This window comes from Pelodiscus sinensis, chromosome 3 (genome assembly GCF_052426305.1).
Source record: "Pelodiscus sinensis isolate ZL-2025 chromosome 3, ASM5242630v1, whole genome shotgun sequence".
Taxonomy (NCBI): Eukaryota; Metazoa; Chordata; order Testudines; family Trionychidae; genus Pelodiscus; species Pelodiscus sinensis.
Genome location: NC_143054.1, coordinates 9,518,651 through 9,543,766, shown reverse-complemented (window position 1 = coordinate 9,543,766; position 25,116 = coordinate 9,518,651). Strand labels below are relative to the sequence as shown.

Sequence of the window (25,116 nt, the reverse complement as noted above, 5' to 3'; positions counted from 1 at the left end):
AGAAGAGGGGTTATTCCTCGTGGAATGAGGTTGGAATAAGCCGTCTGTTCTTTTGAAATAACAGAATTGCTGTGTCGATGCTCACATTGTTACTTAGAAATAACATCAGTTATTTCAAAATAACTCTGCTGTGTAGATGCACACTACGAAGGACTAGCCAGACCTCTAAAATGGTGGGAGGAGGAGCAGGCTGCCAGCTACTTTCTGGAAAATCAGCCGAGCAATGTCCTGTCACCACAAAATACCAGAAGGGGGGATGGTAAGCAAAGAGGCCTTCCTTAACAACAGAGCACAAAGCAAAGGAGAAGCAAAAGGCTGTTGGGAGGGACACCAAAGGAATATTTAGACACCCGCCCCATCAGACTGACTGAGGAAGGCTGCTGCAGGATGGGTGGGTGCCACGGGGAGACAGAATCCTCTTCTAACTTCAGCCAAGGTTCACTCCAGCTTCCAGTAGGTTCTGAAAATAAGTCAAGGTGAGTGTGATGGGGCGGCCCAGCCCTGCACTATAAATCAACCTGTGGGCAGGGTCCAGCTGGCTGAGAGCGCCCCACCCCCACGGCCTTGCCAGACATGCTCCCTGGTGAGCCGCATTATAAAAGAGGCTCACTTGGGGCTGACGGCCGAAAGGGAAGGACCTGCAGAGCCAGCTCCTCACTCAGAGGAGTCCCCGCAGCCGGAACCAACGCCACAGCCATGACAACCTCAACAGCAACTGCCGCAGCCCCAGCCGTGGCCACAGTCGTGGCTCTGGAGACAGGGGAGAGGTACGACCGCAGGAGAACTGCGGGGAGGCAGGAAGCAGCCCAGGGCAGGGAGTGATAGTTCCTGGAGTGCTTGGCCGATTGAGGGGAAAAGCCCCCTGGCTGAGCAAGCAGTGGAGCGCTCTACTGTCAATAGGGCCCTGGGCTGGGACCTGGTGGCGTGGGAGGACCCGGGTCCCCCTATCCTCCCCTTCCCTGCTGAGGCACTCTGAAGCAGGGGAAGCAGGAGCGGCAATCCGTGCCCCCGCCTGCACGGCCATCAATGGCTGTGACATCATCATCAAGTGCCTGGGCCAGCGGCACTTTAGGCAACTGCCTAGTTCGCCTACGCTCATGGGCCGCCCCTGAGGGGAAGGCCGACTGCCAGAGGACTAGGCCACAAGGCCGTATGTATTCCAAGAGGGGAACCTGTAAAGACTGTACTGTAGGGCCGTAGTGACCCCCAAGTGGTGGAAACATATAAAGACTGAGACCCAGGGGCAGAAAGAGGGAATTCCCAACCAAAGGGCTGCACCCCTCGATAGTGAGGTTAACTCAAATTTGACAATAAGTGAGGTTGGCAGATGATGGGGAGGAGCCAGGTGCAGTCATCAGGGTGGTGGTGAGGCAGCAGTTAAGGCAGATCTATGGTTTTATTCAGCAGCTGGAATAGACCCAGCTGGAATGTTGTCAGCTGTGGGGAATGCAAGCTGTGTTGAACACTGTATGATAATTGTATGCCAACACATTAAATGCTACAGCTCCTGCTCACAAGGCTAGAGAAAGACTGATTTGATTATGAGCAGGGATTGAGAAACAGGGATGATCATGTGAGGTGATCATATTTCTTTACTTATTTTGGTACACAAAAGAGGTGAAATTCCCTTTATCCCCACACCTGGAAAATTCTAAAATCCAAAAAGATAGTAAGGAAGATTTTCTAACATTTCTGATTTACATTAGCAGTTCCTTGACTTAACAAGAAGCACAGGTCTCAGGTTTCAGTGGGGAAGTCTACATTAGATATTAGGAAAACCTATTTCACTAGAATGGTGGTGGAGTATTGCAATGGGTTGCCTAAGCAGCTGATGGAATCGCCATTCCTAAAGATGTTTAAGCCCTGAGTTGACAAAGTCCTGGCTGAGATGCTGTAGTTGGGATTGGTCCTGCTTTTGGCAGGGGGTTGGACTCAATGACCTCCTGAGGTCTCTTCCAAACCTAATCCTCTATGGCTTTGTCTACGCTGTGAGTTTTGCTAAAAGAGGCAATGCAAATGAAGCATGGATGAGCATTTTCTCATGCTTCATTTGCATACTCTCTTTTGGTCTGTTTTTGTGCAAAAACAAGCAGTGTGGCCGTGGCCGTTTTGCGCAACCCCCTCTTTTTGTGCAAGATCCTTATGCCTCTCCTTTGCGCAAAACAGACCAAAAGAGAGTATGCAAATGAAGCACGAGAAAATATTCCTCAGCACTTCATTTACATTATCTCTTTTGGCAAAACTCATAGGCTGTGTCTAGACTGGCAAGTTTTTCCGCAAAAGCAGCTGCTTTTGCAGAAAAACTTGCCAGCTGTCTACACTGGCCGCTTGAATTTCTGCAAGAACTCTTACTTCCTACTGTCTGAAATCTGTGCTTCTTGCAGAAATGCTATGCTGCTCCCGTTCGGGAAAAAGTCCTTTTGTGCAAAGCTTTTGTGCAGAAGGGCCAGTGTAGACAGCTCAGATTTGTTTTGCGCAAAAAAGCTCCGATCGCGAAAATGGCGATAGGGGCTTTTTTGCGGAAAAGCGCATCTAGATTGGCACGGACACTTTTCCGCTCTTTTCCGCAAATGCTATCAACGGAAAACTTTTCCATTAAAAGCATTTGCGGAAAATCATGCCAGTCTAGACTTAGCCATAGTGTAGATAAAGCCTAAGAGTTTATGATTGTAAGGAACTTTACAATATCTACCTTTACTAGCAATAGACTCTGTGTCTTGGAATCCCCTATTTGGGAATGTGCCTTACAAAAATGGGGATTTGATTACTCAGTATAGTCACTAATGGAAGGACCCTATTTTCCAATAACTAGCTGAAGTCAGATTCAGCCATGACATTTCTTTAGTAGTAACACTCACCTTAATGACAGCTGAGAACCTGATCCATTATGACCTCTCCTGAAATCCTTGTTCATATCTAAAAAGATTTCCTTTCTGGAGATCATTTCTGGATTTGAAAGGCCTGCTGTCCTCAGACGGATCAAAGAGAAATGCTTAAAAACAAAGCCTGAAAAAGTCCATACAAAACGATGCAGTGTGAAAAACAGGAAATGGAGAAAATGAATGAATCTGTAAGAAATGCAGATCCAGCAGATGTATTGCAGCATTTTGGACCCCTCTGAACACAGCCATGTAAATTTAAATGAAGCGGCGATTATTTAAATCGCCGCTTCATTTCCCTTTGCCCAATAAACAAATATACATGGATCTGTCGACGGAGCCATGTAGTGTAGACGTACCCCTAGTGCCCATGGGTATTGGCAGTAGCAACCTTGGGGACTGAGGCCTCAAACTCTGACATGGGCCATCCTGGGAATGAGAGGGACCCCACCATGGAGCAGGGGGCTGCTGCCTGAGGGTATGTCTGTCATACCTTGGTGTCTTTGTACCTCGGTACCTTCAGTGGTCTGAATTGTCAGTATCAGCATCGTCTGATCAGGGTCGTCCTGGCGTGCTCCTGACAGGACCTCTACTCCGTTGGTGATGATAAACTTTTGGCTGTGTGCATAACAATCAGCCCGCCCTTTATCTAGAATGTTAGACCCCGTGCACTTGGGTCAACACAAGAGATCTCTGAGAGGCCCCGGAAATGACAGATGCAGGCAAGGTTTGAAATCAGTCCAGCAGGTCTATTGTCAAATGCGAAGCTCTACCAGTTGGTAACAGAGATCAGTACAATGTTACACCACTGGGCACTATGGCCCGCGTTGACAAGGTACCAACACCGGGCAGGCCTATTGCCATATAACAGATATTAACAGCAGTCAGTCAAAGTTAAGCTACTGTGCACTCTGTAAGTTTAGGCAATGACACCTACAGTTTAGGTGCCTAGTGCGCCCCCTTTGGCTTACAGTTTGTTCTCGGTGGCTCCCTGTGTCCTAACTTACACAATCACACAGTTATCAGTAAGGCCTCTTTCTTGGCTCCTATGTTACTGAACCAAAGTCTTGCTCGCTAGATTGCTAGGCCTGTTGCTGTTTTCATGTTACAGGCCTCTATTCAGGCCTGCTGACTCCATGTTACTGACCCTCAACTTACTACAACGTCTAGACTGCAGAGTTTTTCCGGGATACCAGAGGTATCCCGGAAAAGCTCTTCCATGTCCAAAGAAAGCGTCTGCTTTTCCAGAAAAAAAAATTCGGAAAAGCAGACATGTTTTTTCAGCATCCCTGTAAACCTCATTTTACAAGGAAGAAGGGATGTTCCGAAAGAGGCATTTTTTCTGATATTTGGCCCCGTGTAGACAGGCCAATTGTCAAAAAAGCCTCTTTTGGAAGAAAAGTGGAAAAAGATATGCAAATTGAGGTTCGCAATTTGCGTATCTTTTACCAATAGAACTTTGTAGTCTCGACACAGCCTGAGGGAGCTGGGTGATTGGTTGGTATGGGAATGTGGATACTGGGGACTTGTGGGTAAAGAGGCTGACCCCTTGGTTGGGGGATATAGTGTGAAGCTGGTGCTTGAAAGGGGGAGATTTCTTTGAGCAGGGGGGGAAAAGCAACATTAGAACTGGGTGACCAGGTATTAAAGGGATTGGATGGCATGGGGACAAAGGCTGTGCTAATGTCTTTCAAAGAAACCGCGCCCTTTAAAAACTCCCCACACTTAATAATGAAAGGCGGGGTCCTGGTCTGTTTACTTGGGGAAATGGGAATTTCAGTGAACACATGGCATTGCTCCCCAGCTAGGCCGTAAATGCTAGCTCCTGTGGCTCTGGTCTGCCAGCCCAGGCATAGCTTGAATGCCCCTGTGTGGGAGGGCACATGTTCCCCAAATGAGGTGTTTACACAGAAGGAGAGGCACAGAGAGCGTGGGATGAATGGGGGTGGATATTTGGATAATGTGGTGTTTTGAGAGTGCTTGAAATGAGAGTGGGTGTGGGACGAATGCTAATGGGCTAGTTATCTACTAGTTTAATTAAGTACAGGTATGGCAGGATCTGCCTTTGTGTGGAAATGGAGTTATGTTGAAAGCCGCTCAGAACAGAGGTAGCTGTTAATTGGATTCTGTGTGTGGGAAGGGGTAAGCTACTCACATGTTGTATTTACCTAGATCAAGGTCTGGTGTTTTGTTAAAGAAATCCCAATGGATGTCTGGGAATTCTTCAGATCAGAGCAAGAGAAACCTTCAACAGTGAAGCTATTTACCTAACCTCTGCACTTAACTACATTTAAATATCCCCGGCTTCATTAAAATAAAAATGGCCGCCACATTGTGCCGGCTCAGCTGATCATCAGCACAGTGCATGAGTCAAGACGTGGATCAGTTGATAGGGGAAGCTTTTGTTGACTGTTCCTGTAAACCTTGTTCCACGAGGCATAAGGGAGCGGTCAACAAAGGCTTCCCCTGTCGACCAATCCACGTCTTGACTCACCGCTGTGCCGACGATCAGCAGAGCCTGCACAACGCGGTGGCCATTTTTATTTTAATGAAGCCGGGGATATTTAAATTCCCGTTTCATTGACTATATTGGGTAGCCTATTTTACATGCCTCTGTTGGCAGTGGCATGTAGTCTAGACATACCCAGAGAGAGAGAGAGACATTGAGAGAGAATGAGAAAGAGTGCAAGCAGTGACAAGATTAAGACATCATACTAAGGGAGAATTTGGAACTTTGTTTTGGTTTTTATTATGAACAAGTGATTCATTCAGACTATTTAATCAGGAGAAAAAAACTGATTAAAAATTCCACAACCTTTCCCCCCTCATTGCAGATTTGAGAAACGTCACAGACTTTTCTCTGGGGCCTGCAGAGCCTTCCAGTAAATGCAAAAAGTCAAGGCTTGATTTTCCTAATATTCTAAGGCAGAGAATAGGGAAGTGGAATACAAATAAAACAAAAATCCACACATGTTAAAAAGAAAAAAAAAAACACTTCTGGTCTTCTCCTAATAATAAAGAGTCAAAAAACTCTATTGCTAATACTATATTCTGATTTACAATTAACCTGCATTAACCAGGGTTGTATATCTATAGTGCATTAGAAAATGCCTGGTCTGGTGCAGAAAGAAGAATGGTCGTGTCCTGCTACTAAGGGATGAAGGTGCATATTCCTTTGAGAAAAATGGAGGCTCCAGTCTCTGCAATGGACTGACCAGAACCCTAGACAGCACAAGGAAGAGAGGACCACTAGCTGTGGTCTGGAAAGTCATCTTGCTGATGGGCCGTTTCCTCAACATAATAGAGGGGAGGGGTAGGAGGGAGGTGGAGCTCCCCTCAAGAACAGAACACAAAGCAAGGCAGAAGGGTAAGGATGTTAGTAGGTAGGGTTTCCTACAGAGCCTACTGAAAGGAAGATGGATGGGACACAAGGAGACTATTTTTACACCCCACATCTCCCACAGGGAGTTGGATGAAAGGTAGGTGGGAGACAGTGGGTAAGTGAATCTTCCTCAAACTTCAGCCAAGGTTAACTCCAACTTTCAGCTAGTTCAGAAACGCAGCCAAGGAGAGGTTTGTTGACAGCCAGGCTACGTCTACACTGCAGGCTTCTTGCACAAGAACTTTTTGCACAAGAGCTCTTCTTGCACAAGAAAACCCCTATCTGGTTGTGTCTACACTGCACCCCTTTTCCGGAAAAGGGATGCAGATGAGACAAGTCAGAATTGCAAATGCAGTGGGGGATTTAAATATCCCCTGCTTCATTTGTATAAACATGGCTGCCGCTTTTTTCCGGCTCGGGGCTTTGCCAGAGAAAAGCGCCAGTCTAGACGGGATCTTTTGGAAAATAAAGCCTTTTCTGAAAGATCCCTTATTCCTGATTTTAAGAGGAATGTCTACATTGAATTTATGTATGTATTTATGTATGAGTTGTTGCTTAATTTTGTAGAATTTAAAAACAAAATATGGAAATTGCTTTTGATTAGAGTAGGAGGTAAAGGGAGGGGAGATCTGTTTCCAAAGTGGAATATATTTACTTGGAAAACCAGGTAGTCAGAGAGCTTATAGAATCATAGAACACCAGAAATGGAAGGGACTTTATGAGGTCATCAAGACCAGTCCACTGCACTCATGGTAGGACCAAGTACCATCTAGATCAGCATTTCCCAAACTATGGGTCGTGGCCCGGTACCGGGCTGCAGGAAAAATATACTGGGCCTCAGTGTGGCTGCTGGGAGGGGAGCAGAGCAGGGTGGGCTGGGAGGAGGTGTGTGTGTGTGGGGGGGGGGAACCGGCTCCAGGAAGCAGGGCTGGGGGCAACAGGGCTGTCCCGCGGAGATGGGGGAAGGTGGGTGGGCGGCTGGCAGAAGCAGGGTTGGAGGCAGTGGGGCTGTCCCGTGGAGATTGGGGCAGGCGGCAGAAGCAGGGTTGGGGGCAGTGGGGCTGTCCGGTGGATATCGGGGAGGGCAGGCGGTGGAACCAGCGTTGGACGGGAGAGATCAGGAGGAGGAGGATGGGAGAACCAGCTGTCAGAAGCAGGGCAGGCCGGGAGCAGTGGGGCTGGTAGGGGAGGTTGTCGGGGGAGCAGGGCTGACCGGGGGAGATTGGTGGGGTGTGAGGTTTACCGCCGTCGACAAAACTGCCGAGTTCTGTTGACGTTATGTCACCAGAACTTGGTGGTAGTGTAGACACAGGTGTAGTTTTGTCGACAAAAGTCCACTTTTGTCGACAAAACTCTGTAGTCTACACATACCCATGGGGTCCTTCCCTCACAACAGCCTGACCATTTCTGTTGTCATTTTTTAGAGGCCTCACCCACGATGAGAGTCCCATAGTGTTAACTACAATAAAGGATGGTCTCTGCTGCAAAGTGTTTACCATTGAAATGACAAAGCAACTGCTATTAACTCCACTGTACAAATGAGGAGACAAGATCCAGAGAGATGAAATGATTTGCCCAGGGTCAGGCAAGAAGTCACTGGCAGAACTGGGAACTAAACTCAGATTTGTCAACCCTGTCTTGCAACTGAACCATAAGAGCATTCTTTCTGGTTCTGCTTTGCGGCTTTACGCTGATAGGTCAGCCAAGCGACAAGCAGCTCTCCGAGTTAGTCTCATTGATATTGCTCAGGTTTGCTGCTGATGTGAGGTTTCCTCATCATGCAGATGGGGAAATTCCTTGAGTAGAGAGGATGCTACGGGTAGAGATTCAGCACAGGTGAGGTCACATCTGGAGTATTGAGTCCAGTTCTGGGCCTCCCACTATAGAAAGGATGTGGACACATTGGAGAGGGTCCAGCAGAGGGCAACAAAAATGATTAGGGGGCTGGAGAAATGACCTACGAAGAGAGGCTGAGGGATTTGGGTTTATTTAGTCTGCAGAAGAGAAGAGTGAGGGGGGATTTCATAGCAGCCTTCAACTTCCTGGAGGGAGATTCCAAAGAGGATGGAGAGAGACTGTTCTTAGTAGTGACGGATGGCAGAACAAAGAACAATGGTCTCAAGTTACAGTGGGGGATGTCTAGGTTGGATATTAGGAAAAACTATTTCCTAATAGTGACGCACTGGAATGGGTTCCCTAGGGAGGTGGTGGAAGCTCCATCCCTAGAGGTTTTTAAGTCTCGTCTTGACAAAGCCCTGGCTGAGTTGATTTAGTTGGGATTGGTCCTGATTTGGGGAGGGGGCTGGACTTGATACCTCCTGAGGTCTCTTCCAGTTCTATGATTCTATGATTCTATGCCGCCTTACGGCCTGGGGACGGTTCTGTAGGCATCCTGACTCCACTTCCCTCTGACTCCCATAAGTAATTGGGGGGGAGGGCAATTTATTCAGATTACTTAGCCCCCTTTCTGGTGTTAGGGATGCACAGCCCTTACCCCACCCCTCCTTGCCTGTGACATGGCCTCCCTCATCCTTAGGCCCTTCCTTCAGGCGTGGGGTTTTCACAGCTCATCTTCTTGGGCCTATCTTCTGACTGAGTGCCTTCCTCAGCAGCTCCTTCAGCAACTCTCCTTGCCTGGGCTTGGAGTCTCCTGTTTGATTCACCCACCTTCAATCCTCTGACCAGACGGGGTGGATCTAATTTTCCCAAAATCCTGAGTGCGCGAGGTGGAGGGAGGATCCTGGTCCCAGGCTCTTAACTAGCTATCCCTGGGGCCATCATCCCCTCACTCAGGGGGTAGTTCCAGGATAAATGAAACAAAATAACAAGCCCTTGAGGCTGTACAAGTGGTCCGGTCCCCTACTGAACAATGCAAGCGGGTGGAGGAACTCCATGGCTAATAGGCCTGGAGCTGTGGGCCCGGACCTCGTCAGAAGGTGGACAGACGGCATCCCTTGCCCTCTCTCTGTGCATTGGGGGCTCTCAGAGACTGCAGACGGGGGTCAGACAAGAGACCGGAGGGCACAGGAGATCATTGTGGCTTTTCCTAGAAGGTTTCGGTGACAGGAGAAAAAAGCCAGAGTTTTTGCTCTCCAGGGATGGATGTAAAGGGGGCAGAGGCATCTGAGGGGTTATTGTGTTCCAAGGGAGCTGGGGCATGGAGGAAGGTGGTGTGGGATGGGGCGGGTAGAGGAGTATGGATGCAGAGGCATACAAAAGGAATCAGGGTTTGGGGTCCCCTGAGAACAGTCACCTTGGGATTGGCACAGGCCTCGCTGGCAGTGATCCAGACCTTTCTGTGGGATGGAGCAAAGATCTGTGGCCTGAGGGGGCTGGATGTTTGAGTGGTGTGGGGATATGTGTGCTGGGGATTTGGGGGGAATCAGGCTGAGCTGACTCCTTGGCTGAGAGAGATAGAGGGGAAGTTGGGACTTTGAAGGGGCTTTGTTTCTTTGACCCAGGAAAATGGAGCCAGGAATTAGAACAAGGATACTGGAGAGAACTGATTTTACAGGAATAGTGGCTGTGCTTAGTGTCTTGCCCAAGAAACCAGAAAAAGCAGTAAGTGGTGGTAGGTTATTGTGGCTTCTGTACTGGCACACAAGGGACTATTAATGAACATGTGGCAACTCCAGCTCTCCCTGGGCTTGGCTATAAATGAGAGATCCTGGTGGGAAGATATGGATGCCCAGAATGAGTGTGTAGGCAGAACGAGTGCATATGAGAGTATGCAATGAACGGAGGTAGGCAATGCATTAAGTTATATCTTGGGCAATCTACTGTAATGAGGGTGGAGAAGGAGGAAGTGAGCGTGAATATGGGATGAACGCTAAGGGGGATATCGGGTTTGAATACACTGAGTAGGCATGAACAGCTGAATCAAGCACTGTGCCACACATTTAGATATATCTTTATACAAATCAGTCTACTGGCTTGTTATTGCTGGGAGCTGGTACAGTTGGAACCTGATACAATCTTTTGGGATTGAATAAGTCTCTCAGACCAATATTTATCATCCTGGAAATTTTCAGGGGGAATTCTTTTCAGACCCTTTTTGTAGTTTCTCAAAAGTAAAAACGCATTGAATTTCCCCTCTTTCCAACCTTGTCTGGCTACGTCTAGACTTCAGTGCTTTTCTGGGATACCTCTGGTACCTCTGGTATCCTGGAAAAGCCATGCCCTGTCCAAGGAACACGTCCACTTTTTTGAAAAAAATTTCAAAAAAGCATATGCGCTCTTTCACCATCGCTGTAAACCTCGTTCTATGAGGAAGAAAGGGATGTGTCAAAAGAACATGGGGTTTTTTTTTCAAAATGTGGCAATGTATAGCTGCGCCAAATTTTAGAAAAGCCTTTTTCTGACTTACCTTTGTAGTCTAGATGTAGCCTCTATGGTGAAAGAATCAGCTGCTTTTCCGGAAAAACTTGCCAGCTGTCCACACTGGCCACTTGAATTTCTGCAAAAGCACTGACTTCCTACTGTAAGAAATCAGTGCTTTTTGCGGAAATACTATGCTGCTCCCGTGCTTTTGCAGAAAAGCATCTGTGCCAATCTAGACGCTCTTTTCCAAAAATGCTTTTAACAGAAAACTTTTCCGTTAAAAGCATTTCTGGAAAATCATGCCAGTCTAGACGTAGCCCTTGTGTTAGATAAGTTGCACCAATTGCTCTTGGGGGTGAATTCTGTGTGAAAAATATCAAAATTCTGCATATTTTATTTGTCAAGATAATGCCATATAACCTCTCGAATTAAAACTGTTTTGATAATTTTTTAAAGTACAATACAGAAAAAGGTAATAATAACTATTTAACATTATCTAAACACATGAAAGTTAAGTTACAAACACTTAGTAACTAATACCCTGCATGCCAGTGGTAATTCTGGATTTTCATTTAAATTAAATTACAATACAGAACACCATAAAACAACAACAGAGGAAGTAGAATGTCATTTTAAGTGGCTCAGACTTTCACTCATGAAAATCATACAGTATTGCTAATATTTATCCTACATTTCTATGCAATACAGTGCAGTGTTTTCATTTAAATTATGGTACAGAAAACAAAGAGCCTTCAAGTTTTTCTCATTGAGTGATTTCCTTATGTTATAAAACATCAAATTGTACAGTGAAAAACTTCTCCCTGCTTCTGGACGGGTTTAAGTTGGGGGCTATAGGTGATGATAAGTGGTGTTCTATTGTTGGTTCTCTTGGGTCTGTCTTGAAGTAGATGGTTTCTGGGTATTCGTCTGGCTCTTTCAATTTTTTTTTTTATTTTTCCAGGTGGGTAATTGAGGTTTATAAATGCTTGGTAGAGATCCTGAAGTTTCTGGTCTCTGACAGTGGGATTAGAACAGATGCGATTGTATCTAAGGGTTGGCTATAGACGATGGATCGTATGGTGTGTCCAGTAGTGAGCGTGCTGATACCTGAGATGATGGGGCATTTTTACATCCCAACATCAGTTTCAGCCTGGACATTCTATATGAGAGATCCATTTCCTGGACACCACAGTACAAATCACCAATGGTAAATTAGACACGACTCTCTACAGAAAACCCAGAAAATCCTATAGCCCCCAACTTAAACCCGTCCAACGCATTATCAATCAACTACAACCTATACTGGAACAGGATACTACACGCCGAGAGGCTCTGGGAGACAGACCCATAGTCTCCTCTAGACAACCACCTAACCTCAGGATAATTCTTACCAACAACCACAGGACATAGCACACTAATACCAACCCTGGAACTTTCCCTTGCAACAAACCCCGGTGCCAGCTTTGTCCACATATTTACTCTGCTGACACCATTATTGGACCTAACCATGCCTATTACAAGATCAAAAACACATATTCCTGTTCATCCAGAAATATAATTGATGCCATCATGTGCCTAAAGTGTCCGTCTGCCATGTACATAGGACAAATGTCTCAGACACTTTGCCAAAGAATCAAGGCACATAAAACAGATATCAGACTCTCTCACAGAGAGAAAGCTGTTGCTTGCCATTTCAGCCAGACTGACCATTCTGTCAATGACCTTAAAACATGCATATTGCTTCAGGGTGATTTTAACTCCTATCACCCCTAATGTCATTACCTCACAGACACTAACCTTCCCTCCCCCCTTCTTTGTTCTTAAACCTGATTCGTCATTTTTATATGTGTTCACATTTTTTTTGACTGTATCACTTTGGTATATATGGTCGTGCCAATTTTCTTCCACATATTGATCTGAGGAAGTGGGTCTGGCCCACGAAAGCTCATCACTAATAAACCATTTTATTAGTCTTTAAAGTGCTACAGAGTTCTGTCTTTTGTTTCAGCTAGACAAGACTAACACAGCTACATCTCTATCACCATCTATTCCTAATACACTAAGGGCATGTCTACACTACAAAGTTAATTCGAAATAACAGCAGTTATTTCGAATTAACTTTAATAGCGTCTACACAAGGCAAACCGCTATTTTGAAATAAATTCGAAATACTGGAGCCTTTATTTCAAATTTGGTAAACCTCATTCTACAAGGAATAACACCAAGTTCGAAATAGCTATTTCAAATTAAGTGCTATATAGACACTTAATTCGAAATAGGGAGCCTCCAGCCCTTCCCAGGGAGCCCTTGTTGCCACTCTGAGCACAACCAGGAAAGCTTACTCTCTTCTCCCCCAGCCCCGGAGCCCTTAAAGGGGTTGACTCTGGCCACAGTGCCTGTGCCAGCTCCAAGCCTGCCAGCCCAGAACCAGCAGTGGCCACTGGGGCCCCTGACCCAGAGGCCCCAAAACATGAGCCAGCAAGCCACTGGCAGCCAGCCCTCCACCGCTCCCCAGGAGCAATCTGCCTGCTCCAAGGAACCTGACAGGGGCCAGAGAAGGTGGGCGCCTTCCTGGTCCAGGGTAGAGATCATGGACCCTATTCAGGTTTGGGGGGGATGCCCCCAATGGCCATGATCTCCGCACTAGATGGAGGAATGTGGCCATCTATGGCAGGATAGCTGCCAGCCTGGTCACCAAAGGCCACATGTGAACCCAGGAGCAGGTTAGCATGAAAGTCAGGTTGGTCCGGCGAGACCCCTCAACCCTGAGCCCTGAGCTTCCCCTCCCCCTTCTTCCCCTTGCTTCCCCCTTCCAGCTCCCTCCTCCCAGGTTTCCTCCTCCCCTCTTCCACCCTCTCTCTTCCCCTCTCCCACCCTCTTTTCCCAGTCTCCCCAGAGGTTCATCCGCCCCCCCCCCTCAGTTTTGTTCAATAAACCCAGTTTCTATTTTTGAACATACGTGTCTTTTGTTTGACATCAGAAAGGTGGGCTAGGGAGAGGTAAGTGGAAGGATGTGAAGGAGGAATGGGGCAGGAGCCCCCGGTGGGGAGGACCAGGGAAGCTCTGAGGGCTTCTCTGGGTGGACGCTCTCCATCAGGGCCTCCTGGATCCTGACAGCCCCCCGATTAATCCCCCGGATGGCAGCCTGTAGCAAGTGTAGCTGGGCTGATGGCAACGACCCCACGAGATGCGTGCTCAGAGGCAGCTCTGGCTCCATGAGGCCAAGTGCTGTGGTGTCCCGAGTGCGGGCACTGAGGGCTCTCCAAGATATGTTACCAGATTTGCCCAATACTCTGGGGTATGCTCATTTATCAGAGTTACTCTTATGGGACTGGGGGGAGGTTAACAATTTGATCAGTGTGCTGTTTGTGCTTACGTGTGCTCTCATATGGAGCTGAATTCTCCCTGCTGCCAATTCCCCCTCCCACTGGAGATCTCCTGCAGGAACTAGGTTCCTCAGGATGGGGTTCTTACCACCTTAGGAACACACACAGACACTCAGACCCACTAACAGAGCACGTCTGAGAGGACTGGGTACTCAGCACTCACAAGCTGACCCCCTCATCTGTCCCTGGACTCAGATGGCTGGGTTTAACAGCAATGCCACACTGCACCCTCATGTGCCTTTGGACTCAGTGGGCTGGATTAAACAGCACTTTAAGCTGCCACCCTCATAAGCCCCCAGATTCAGCACCACAGTCATTCACAGGTAAACCACACGATGAGCAAACCCGACAGGATTTTGGGCACCTCAGGGATCTTTAGCTTGGGTACAAGAAGCGTTGTTGCAGAGCGAATGGGGAAACCAAAACAACACCCCTTAAGGAAGAGTGAGCAAAAGAGAAAGAAAGAGAGAGAGAAGCAACCAGCTTAACAATGAAAGTTATTTATTTCTGAGTAGTGAATAGATATCAGAAAGTTACAATATTAAATCTAAATTGAAACTGATTACAAATGTTAGGAAATCATATAACAGGGCAGGGTCAGGAGGCTATGCTTAGAGAGATAGTTGATGGGAGGGAGAGAGAGACCTCACCACTCCACAGAGCTTGCACTGATTGGGATTCCCAGATGATGATGCTAGCTGGGGGTCCAGAGGGCAGGAGACAAGCAGAACAGAGCCCGCAGCATGATCAGACAGGAGATGAAGAAGTCTCAATGGAACTGATGCAGTTTAAATCCAGGTATCAGAACAGTTTTTCTTGGGGCAAGGAGAGGAGTTTTTATAGGGATAGGACAATAGTTCAAAGAGAAAGAGGAGAGACAATAGAGACTGATCACCCCTGGTTATGGGTGATGTTCCTTGAACGAGCTCACAATGCAACTAGGCAGTTTCAGTATTTTAGATGTCAATAGGATCGTTACTAGAATTGGTCTGATAATGACTAATTTGGGTGTGAGCAGGCCTGGATTCATTAGCATCTGGAGCAGAGATTTCCAATCAGGCAGTGCTTCTCTGCTTTCGGTATCCGATAGTTCACTGCGGTTCCTGCCTTGGAAGAGCTGGTTTCCATTCTGTATGCTAATGTGTTCTATCTTCAATGCAGATGAGGCTGGGGTGTTTCCTTAATTTGTTTAGGTGTGTCTTCCCTGGCCTTTTCATTGCTTTGTCTGATTCCAGCAAAGGCTTAGGGGAAGGGGCGGGAGGATGGTTTTCCATGAATGTCACTCCCTGGCTCCCAAAAGCACAGGGCTGGTAGGTAACAGATAGGACTGCTTTGCTGTCCCTCATCAAGGTAGACAAGCAAGCGGGAAACCCTGAGAACTGTCTGTCCGGGGTGGCTGTAGGGACCCTTTAAGCACAGAGCTCAGTTAGCCTCATGCAGCAGCCCCACACACTAAGTCCTAACCTGATGCCCTGCCAGCACTGGTTCCAGCCTGCCTTAACTTCGGTTCAGGGTCCACTCAGTGTGGACGTGCTGTTTTGAAATAGCAAAATGCTATTTCGAAATACTTTTTGTATTATTTCGAATTAGCTTAATTCAAATTAAGTATTTCAAATTAAGTTAATTTGAAATAGCACGGTAGTGTAGACATACCCAAAGAAACTTATTACATGCAATTTCTTACCTTAACAGTTATTCTAATCAGCTCTTTCAGAAAGTAGGCAGCCTCTTTGCTTGGGCCCAGTCCTTATTTCTGTTCAATCATACATATTTTTCCCTCAGGCATCTTGGGTGGTAATTGGGAGTTTCCTGACATCTGGCTTCTGCTTCTATTGTATGATTGTATTATAAATTGTATTGTAAATACAGTGCCCATCTATAAAAAGTGAAATAAGAACAACCCAGGAAACTACAGACCAGTTAGTTTTACTTCTGTGCCAGGGAAGATAATGGAGCAAGTAATTAAGGAAATCATCTATAAACACTTGGAAAATGGCAAGGTGATAGGGAACAGCCAGGATGGATTTGTAAAGAACAAATCATGTCAAACCAATCTGATAGCTCTCTTTAATCGGATAACGAGTATTTTGGATAAGGGAGAAGTGATGGATGTGGTATACCTAGACTTTAGTAAGGCGTTTGATACAGTCTCACATGGTATTCTTATCAATAAACTAGGTAAATACAACTTAGATGGGGCTACTATAAGGTGGGTGCATAACTGGCTGGATAACCGTACTCAGAGAGTAGTTATTAATGGTTCACAATCCTGCTGGAAAGTCATAACAAGTGGGGTTCCACAGGGGTCTGTTTTGGGACCGGCTCTGTTCAATATCTTCATCAACGATTTAGATATTGGTATAAAAAGTACGCTTATTAAGTTTGAAGATGATACCAAGCTGGGAAGGATTGCGACTAATCTGGAGGATAGGGTCATAATTCAAAATGACCTGAACAAATTGGAGAAATGGTCTGAGGGAAATAGGATGAAGTTTAATAAAGACAAATGCAAAGTGCTCCACTTAGGAAGGAACAATCAGTTTCACACATACAGAATGGGAAGCGACAGTCTGAGAAGGAATATGGCAGAAAGGGATCTAGGGGTAATAGTGGACCACAAGTTGAATATGAGTCAGCAGTGTGATGCTGTTGCAAAGAAAGCAAACATGATTCTGGGATGTATTAACAGGTGTGTTGTGAGCAAGACACAAGAAGTCATTCTTCCGCTCTACACTGCGCTGGTTAGGCCTCAGTTGGAGTATTGTGTCCAGTTCTGGGCACCGCATTTCAAGAAAGATGTGGAAAAATTGGAGAGGGTCCAGAGAAGAGCAATGAGAATGATTAAAGGTCTAGAGAACATGACCTATGAGGGAAGGTTGAAGGAATTGGGTTTGTTTAGTTTAGAAAAGAGAAGATTGGGGGGGACATGATAGCAGTTTTCAGGTATCTAAAAGGGTGTCATAAGGAGGAGGGAGAAGACTTGTTCATCTTGGCCTCTGAGGATACAAGAAGAAGCAATGGGCTTAAACTGCAGCAAGGGAGGTTTAGGTTGGACATTAGGAAAATGTTCCTAACTGTCAGGATAGTCAAACACTGGAATCAATTGCCCAGGGAGGTTGTGGAATCCCCATCTGTGGAGATATTTAAGAGTAGGTTGGATAAATGGGATGGTCTAGACAGTATTTGGTCCTTCCATGAGGGCAGGGGCCTGGATTCGATGACCTTTCGAGGTCCCTTCCAGTCCAAGTATTCTATGATTTTATGATTTCCCCCTTTATATTCCTTTTGCACAAGACAGGAATTCTTTGTGCTCAAAAGGTTGAAAGTTCAAAGGGCTGCTTTTTTTTTTTACCTTGAGTGGAAAATTACCTGATCTAAAATATGTTTCAGCATCAGGTGGCCTTGCCATGTGATCTGGTCTAACTAACCACAGTCCAGGCTTGCAGGAAAAAACCAAAACCATTTACAAAGTGTTACCCTGAGCACTGGACCAAATTTACAGAGTACCAATAATAGCCCTCATTAGGACATTTAGAATTATAAACCGGTCCACGCAAGATCCCACACAAGGATGATACAGGCACACAAAAGGGTACATCTACATAGCAACATTATTTCAAAATAAGTTAGTCCGTGTATACATATCAGCAGGGCTCGCCGAACCACGGCGAGCCCCGCTCGCCAGCCACGCTGTCCGATGATCTGCCCATGCACAGATTGTACTGCGCATGCACAGATCGCCCGAACCCAGCTCTTCCAGGTTGCAATCTACTTGCTACAGGCGATTGCATTGTATTATTTGTCGAGCCCTGCACATCAGGCAGTTATTTCAAAATAATGTTGAAATATTTAAAGCTGCAGGACTTCTTACTCCAACTCCTGTAATCCTCATTTTACAAGAAGTAGGAGAAGTCAGAGGAAGAGGGCTCTATTTCGAAATAAGTGCTGTTTAGATGCTCTTTATTTTGAAATAAACTGTGCAATTGACATACCTCGAAATAAACTACGTAAATTGAGCTAAGCCCTGCTGTATAGATGCACCCAAATGGTTTGCCATTTCCGTGCAGCCACAAAAATATTCTTACCTGAAAGCATTCTCCTCAACCAACTCCTTTTCTCAACGCCTTCTGCCCTGGTCTCAGATCTCCCTCACCATCTTTCCCATGACTTCTATAGGGACCAGCCATGGAGTGACTTGTCTTTGCTGGGAAAAAGACGTTGTTTTGGAAAAAAAACAGTTTCTTGCCATTTCAACCAGAAAGGACATTTTCTCAACGACTTGATTACCTGCATCCTACTTCAAAGGCCTTTTAAGACTTCACTTCAAAGAGAATCCTCTGAACTGTCATTCATGCTTAAATTCGACACTTTACACTCAAGTTTGAATAAAGACGCTAATTATCTTACCGATTACAAAGATAGCTTCCCCAATTATCATCTCTAATATCATTAGCTCACAGACATTTACCTCCCCCCCCCCATCCGCCTTCTGTTCTGAAATTTGATTTGTCTTTTTCATATGTGTTCATTTTTTTAATTGTATCGTTTGGTATATATGGTTGTGACAATTTTCTTCCACTATTTGATCTGAGGAAGTGGGTCTGACCCACAAAAGCTCATCACCTATTAAACCATCTTGTTAGTCTTTAAAGTGCTACATAGTCCTGTTTTTTGTTTCAGCTACACCAGACTAACACGGCTACATTTCTATCACTATTGTTTTGGAAAAAGCTGTTTATGAACAGGAAGGCATTGCCACCTACTGGCTATAGCATTGAACTGGGACATAGTAATCCTGTGTTCTACAGCTGTCTCTGTCCAAGAGTGAGTTTGATCAATAGGATATATTCCAAGGTGGGAGTTGAGATGTAATTGAAAGTAAGAGATGGCATATATCCCTCAAAGACCTCGTCCTACCACCCTCTACCCACTGGAATACATATTTGAAAGTAGGAATAAGAAAGCCTCCGGAAAAGACTTTATTTTCCGGAGAATAACGTCTAGACTGGCGCTTTTCTCCGGCTTTTCCCTAAGCCGGAAAAAAGCGGCAGCCATGTTAATGCAAATGCTGCAGGGGATATTTAAATCCCCCGCGGATTTGCCTATTCCAACGTGCTACATTAGCATCCTTTTTCCGGAAGGGATGCCAATGTAGACGTAGCCACAATATATATTTTTTTGCACATATAAATACTTTCAACTGCTTTTCCTCCAAGGACATCACCCTCTGTATCAAACTGCAGTAACTGAAGACCAAAATGCCCATTCCTAAAGTATTGTTAGGAATTGAAGTGTGCTTATTAGGGTGCCCTCTTGTGGCCTAGGATGGCGGAGTTTCCCTCTAAATCCTAAACATATTTCACATACACTCAGTTTTCATCCCCATGTCTCTCCTCAGATTATTCTGCTTCCCTTTCTTTGACTCCCAGAAATGAACCCAAGCTAGCTGGTCCCAAGCCAGTATCCCTAGCCTTCATGCCAATGCTGTAATATTGAGCCGCTGCACCTCATGGACACACGTAATGTAAATGACCTACCGCCTCCCAGCAGCCACATGCATTGGCTAGACAGACAACATCTGCATTGCAGTCCGTGCTTATATAAAAACCTCAACAGGTAAGAAAGCCATCTGAGGAATAGGTCCAGCCCTTCCTCCCATTAGTACATTGCCTGACCTTGCTTCCATAGCCTTAACCTGGGACTTTGGACTGTATCTTCCAGGTACTGACCTCTGTGAGAACTCAGATGCCCAAGTGCCTAGAGCACCTCTGATCCTGATTGTCTTCCTGGCTGCCAGACCACTTGATACCAGATTCCTGCCCAAAAATCAGAAGACAGGGATAATGGAGCAGACAAGGCATGTGTTTATTATAATGTCCACTAACGAATAGCAACCACAGCCGTCTCTGGACTTCCCTATACATGCTAAATCATTTCTAAAGTGCAAAGTGGTGATGTGATGTGCGCAGAATGATTGTGCAGAGTAAGCATGTGAGTGTGGAGAGGGGGCATGGGTGTTCAGAGGAGTGTACCCATATCCCAATCTATTGAATTAGTGTACAGAGGATGAGTGCAGATCAGTGCATATGGCAGTGTGGAATGAGTGGAAAGGGAAAAAAGCCTCTTTCGAAAAAGAGCAACTAGACTGCAACCAGTACTTTCGAAAAAGCAAGCCGCTTTTTCGAAAGAGAGCACCCAGGCAGTCTAGATGTTCTCTTTCGAAAAAGCACAGTTTGCATTACATAGCGCCTTTTGTCGAAAGAGCACTTTCGAAAAAAGGCGTTATTCCTCGTGAAATGAGGAGTACCAACGTCGAAAGAAAAGTCGCGTTCTTTCGATTTAATTTCGAAAGAACGCGGCTGTAGTCTAGACGCAGGTGAAGTTTTCTCGAAAAAAGGCTACTTTTTAAAAAATAAAACCCTGCAGTCTAGACACAGCCAGTAAGTTTGGCGTTGTGGAGTAAGAAGTAATGAGTGTGTGGATGGAAAGACAGGTTGGAGTGAGTGTGTGTGTGAAATAAAGGCACTCAGTGGGTGTAAGCGGGACACACAAGTAATGGATACACAAATTCATAACACATTTATGGAAATTAACGTCTCCGGAATGTTGAGTGTACCTGCTGGTAGCAAATCATCCGGCAGTTGTCAGAGATGGAATGAGGTTCAGTCCATCAGGTTTACCTGCACACATCTGGGAATGAGACTCTTGATCCTTGAGGGCATAGTTACATTCCCCTCCACAGTGACTGTACACACCTCTGCTTTACCACCATTACAGTTGCCTCTGCTGCTGGTACAGAGACAAGTCTAGAGACTAGGGTGGGAGCACATATTTTCTGAAGAAATAAGTCCTGGCTAACCTTTCTTGAATATGGAGAGATACATGTGCAATGCACCCGGGGGCAGGGCCGGCCCCGATCACTCAGCAGGCGCACAGAAATGGCCTGGTGGGCGCCATGGCACCCGCAGGCACCGCATTGTGGACCACTGGTCTATATATTATGGAGTTGCAAGGTTGGGGTTCCATTTACAGGCAAGCTGTGACTTTGCGCATCTCCTCAGAGCACAACATGAACCAAAAGAATTTGTTTCATTTACGAAACAGATGAAAGTATCAATACTATCTCATTTCTCAGAGGGGTAGCCGTGTTAGTCTGAATCTGCAAACTACATGCATGACTACATGCATCTGACGAAGTGGGTCTTTGCCCACGAAAGCTTATGCTCCTACACTTCAGTTAGTCTATAAGGTGCCACAGGACTCTTCGTCGCCAATACTATCTCATTGTCACACAATCAGTTGCATAGAGGCTGGTGGTTTAAACATCCATGTATCGATTAACATGCCCTTGTGGTTTAGTATTCCCTTTAGTTTAGGTCTACTTTTAAAAATGAAAAAGTGGAATTTGATAGCAGAAAGTGATAGAAACAGAGCCCTGTCGTCACCAGAAGACACATGCTCACCTCTCTGCAAGGTGGTTTAACAATAGCTTGCTTTTGTTAAAAGGAGATATGCAGTCTGTTGTCGGTAACTGCTGTTTGCCTTTTGGAGTATTCCAGCAGACAGCTCTCTACAGACCAAATGTATGGTGCTTCAGGCTTCCATTGAAGCAGGAGCCAAAGATTTTAGAAACATGGGAACTTCTCCCAGATTCTCAGGGTATGTCTACACTACAGAGGTGTTTTTTTTTCAGAAAAACAGCATTTTTTCCAAAAAAACTTCAATTACGTCCACACTGCAATTGTGTTCTTTCAAAAAAAATCGAACAAACCGAGGTTTTTTTCTGATATTGGTAAACCTCTTTCTACAAGGAAGAAGCCTTTTTCTGAAAGAGCTCTTTCGGAAAAAAGCGTGAGTGGATGGGGAAGAGGAAGTTCTTTCGCAAGAAGAGGAAAGAGGAAAAAGCACAGGTGCCCTGGTGGCCATCCCACACATAGTAATATCAGCATACACATGAGAGAGCGTCCATTCAGTGTGGATGCTATTTGTCGAAAAAGCAGATCGCTTTTTTTATGCGCTTTCTCAGTGAGACATAGCCTCAGAGATGTGTCTTAGAAAATCAACAATCTGGAATACCTTCTTTCTTAAGCAAAGAGACCCTCAGATTGCATGTTTATATCCACAGAAATGGGAATTTGGGTTGATTGATTTCAGATCAAAAGTTGCGGGTGGAATTTCCCCATTGCTGAATGATGACTGACACAGTTTGGCTAATGTAATGTAGTTGTAGCCATGTCAGTTGCGGGATATTAAAGAGAGAAAGTGGCTGAGTAATTTGAAAGCTTGTCTCTCCTTTCTCCCACCAACAAAAGGCTGACCCAATAAAGATTTTATCTCACCTAAAAAACATTAACAAGCACCTTAAGTAGGACGCTTACCTTTCTCATCAGCAAAGTGATGACAATACTACTGCCCTGATTAAGAGGTGTGGTGACATGACAAAATAAATTAAGGTCTTTGATGTGCTCATGTGTTTCATGTGTGCGGGCCTCATATAAACTCTATATAAATCCAACACTGGGGGTTTATTTTGCCCATTGCAACAATGCACTGCAGCATTTTAATAGGAATAGTTGGATGTAGCTCAAGACAAGAGGGAAAAACTGGGTTAACAGGTAAAGGCTAGATTTTTAAACAAGGGCCAGGGGTGTAGCTTCACTTTACAATAGAGTAGAGGCACTAATAAAGAGGGAGCTGTAGAGTCCTTGTGTTATAGAGGTACAATAACCCCACTAAATATTATCCCTTCTTAGGTGAGACTGTCTCATATAACAGTTTTGCTGGTTATCTGCCACTTTAATTAAATCTTGGTGTGTCCAATTTCTGAGTGGTTCTCAACATAACTCCTGTGCGTGGAAGTGGAGTTGTGTGGAGAGTTACGTGTGTGGATTGGGGGAGGGAGGAGTTAAAACTATTTTCATATTTTTTTTCACTTAAATGAACATCTGCTGCTTGGTTAAGGAAATCCAAGTGGGTGCTAGCAGTTCTTTAAAGCACAGTAAGAAAAGCCTCCAAAAATCAGGCCATTTAATCCAGCTCTGCCTCTTTCTTTCACTTCCTTTGCCTGTGCTTTGAAATATCCCAAGTCTCTGCTTCCCAGAACATAGGAGTGGGTGGTAGGGGATGGGTCACTTGATCATTCCCTGTTCTGTTCATTCTCTCGGATGCACCTGGCTGCCATTGGCCACTGTTGGATGACAGGTTACTGGGCTAAATGGAACATTGGTCTGACCTTGTATGGCCAGGGCTGGCCCTACCATGAGGTGAACTGAGGCGGCCGCCTCAGGTGCCAGATTGTGGGGAGGCGCCACTAGGACCCAGAGTGTAGACAATTGTGTCTGCTGCTGGTGCATATGTAGGTAGCAGAGCAGTGCCGTGAGAGGAGTAGAACAGGAAGAAGGCAGAATTAAGATCTTTCAAGGTTTTGGCCCAAACGAGGAGCCTGGGGGCGTCATTTGAGCTCCCCGTCTCAGGTGCCAAAATGTTGTAGGCCAGCCCTGTGTATGGCTGTTCTGGTGTTTCTTAAGAAATACATACACAAGAAATAATAATCTCCAACAAGAGGCCGGAATTCCTTCTGTCCATGTACTTTCCATTTATTTTGAGTTGTAATAGGGACAATTGGGCTTTTCTGCCTTCTGACATCTTCAGATAAACAACCCTCTATAAGTGATAGGACCAGACCAATAGACACATACTCTGGTTTGGAGGAGGAGGGAGGAGAAAGATAGGAGGGGCTTGTTAAGGGAAGGATACAACATGTACTAAGGAAGAATTTTAAACCATTTTCATTTTTAACAGTATCAATTATTAAAAGTATTTTCAGGGAAAATTTCTCTGGTTATAGATTCAGAGACCCCTTGGCTTTTCAGCTCTGTGGTTGAAAAGTCTTCTAGCAAGTGTGCCTACCAGCAAAAGAAAGAAGATAGGACTTGATTTTCCTGATGTTCCTAAGGAGCACAATCAACAATACATGAGTAAATGAATAAAAACAAGCCCTCCCCAAAAGATCATGCTTAAAATACCCTTCCAATCTTCTCCTCACTGTAAAGAGGCAGAAAAGAGCACAGCCCCAATGTAATTTTCTCCTTGAGAACTTTCCTGCACTGTCTTGGGTTAAATATCTACAGGGAATTAGAAAATATGTGACCTCATGCATAAAGAAGTGCCATGTCAATCTACTAATGGAAAGGGGCTCCTATTCGTAAGAAGATATCAAAGGCTTAACTCTCTAAGGGGGGCTGTCCAGGCCTCTTTGAGAGTCAGAGGAGGAATTGTCTACCAGCCACCCCATGGAAACTTTGCAGAACCCATCTCCTCAGGATACTGTGAGAGAAGGGTGGGAGGTTTTTCCAAGGATGGGAATCCTTTGTGTTTAGTTTAATTTTTTTTCACAATTCCAGTGGAAAAATGCAAGATCCAAAATGGATTCCAGCATCAGGGGACCTGGCCACACATGGTTTGGCAGGACCAACTTCAGGCTTACAGGAGAAGCAAGACTGTTTACAGATCCTTGTCTCAAATACGGGGCCCATCGTGTTCCTAGTGGCTCTCATTTAGCAAGTCTAGATTAGTGAACAGGTTTCATATTACGAATTTCTAACTTCCAGTATAGGAATGATACATGCAGTTTCAAGTTTTCCTGTGATATTTTACGTGAAATATTTTGCATAGAGAGTTCTCCAATTATGTATATTCATAAGCATATTTTCATAAAGCATGGAGAGTGGGCATGACGGGAGGTATGTTTGATTTTTGTGTAGGAGAGTGTTTATTTTTTCTGAAGCACTTCACACAGACACACACACACACACACATATTCTCCAGCTTCTCTCAAAGTCAAGCCAGGTCCTCAATCGGTCAACTAGGCACCAATTAAGACAGATCCTTGGGTTCTAGTCAGCAGCTGGGGAGCGATCCAATTGAAGCATCACAAGCAGTGGGGATTGTGTGGTCTACTAAAACCATTATTACAATTGTAAACTTTCACTGTAAATACTCTTCGTCTGCCTACAACCCAGGAAAGAGCATTATCTGGACTAATCAGCCGGTCAGCATACTGCCTGACTACAGTGAGGTGGGGTGAGTTGTATCTGTTATTACATTGCCACCACCCTGCAATTAAATGTAATCTGATTTTAAATGGTTT

The 25,116-nt window shown here is 45.3% G+C and overlaps 1 non-coding gene across 1 annotated transcript in view; it reads left to right on the top strand.

The window, feature by feature from the left end:
- Positions 1-557: 557 nt before the first annotated feature.
- LOC102455312 (uncharacterized) overlaps positions 558-25,116 on the top strand; it is a 44,323-nt gene continuing 19,764 nt past the window's right edge. The window contains exons 1-2 of the transcript XR_016349091.1: positions 558-767; positions 24,989-25,049. This is a non-coding gene — a transcript (uncharacterized LOC102455312). The remainder of the gene's footprint in view (positions 768-24,988; positions 25,050-25,116) is intronic.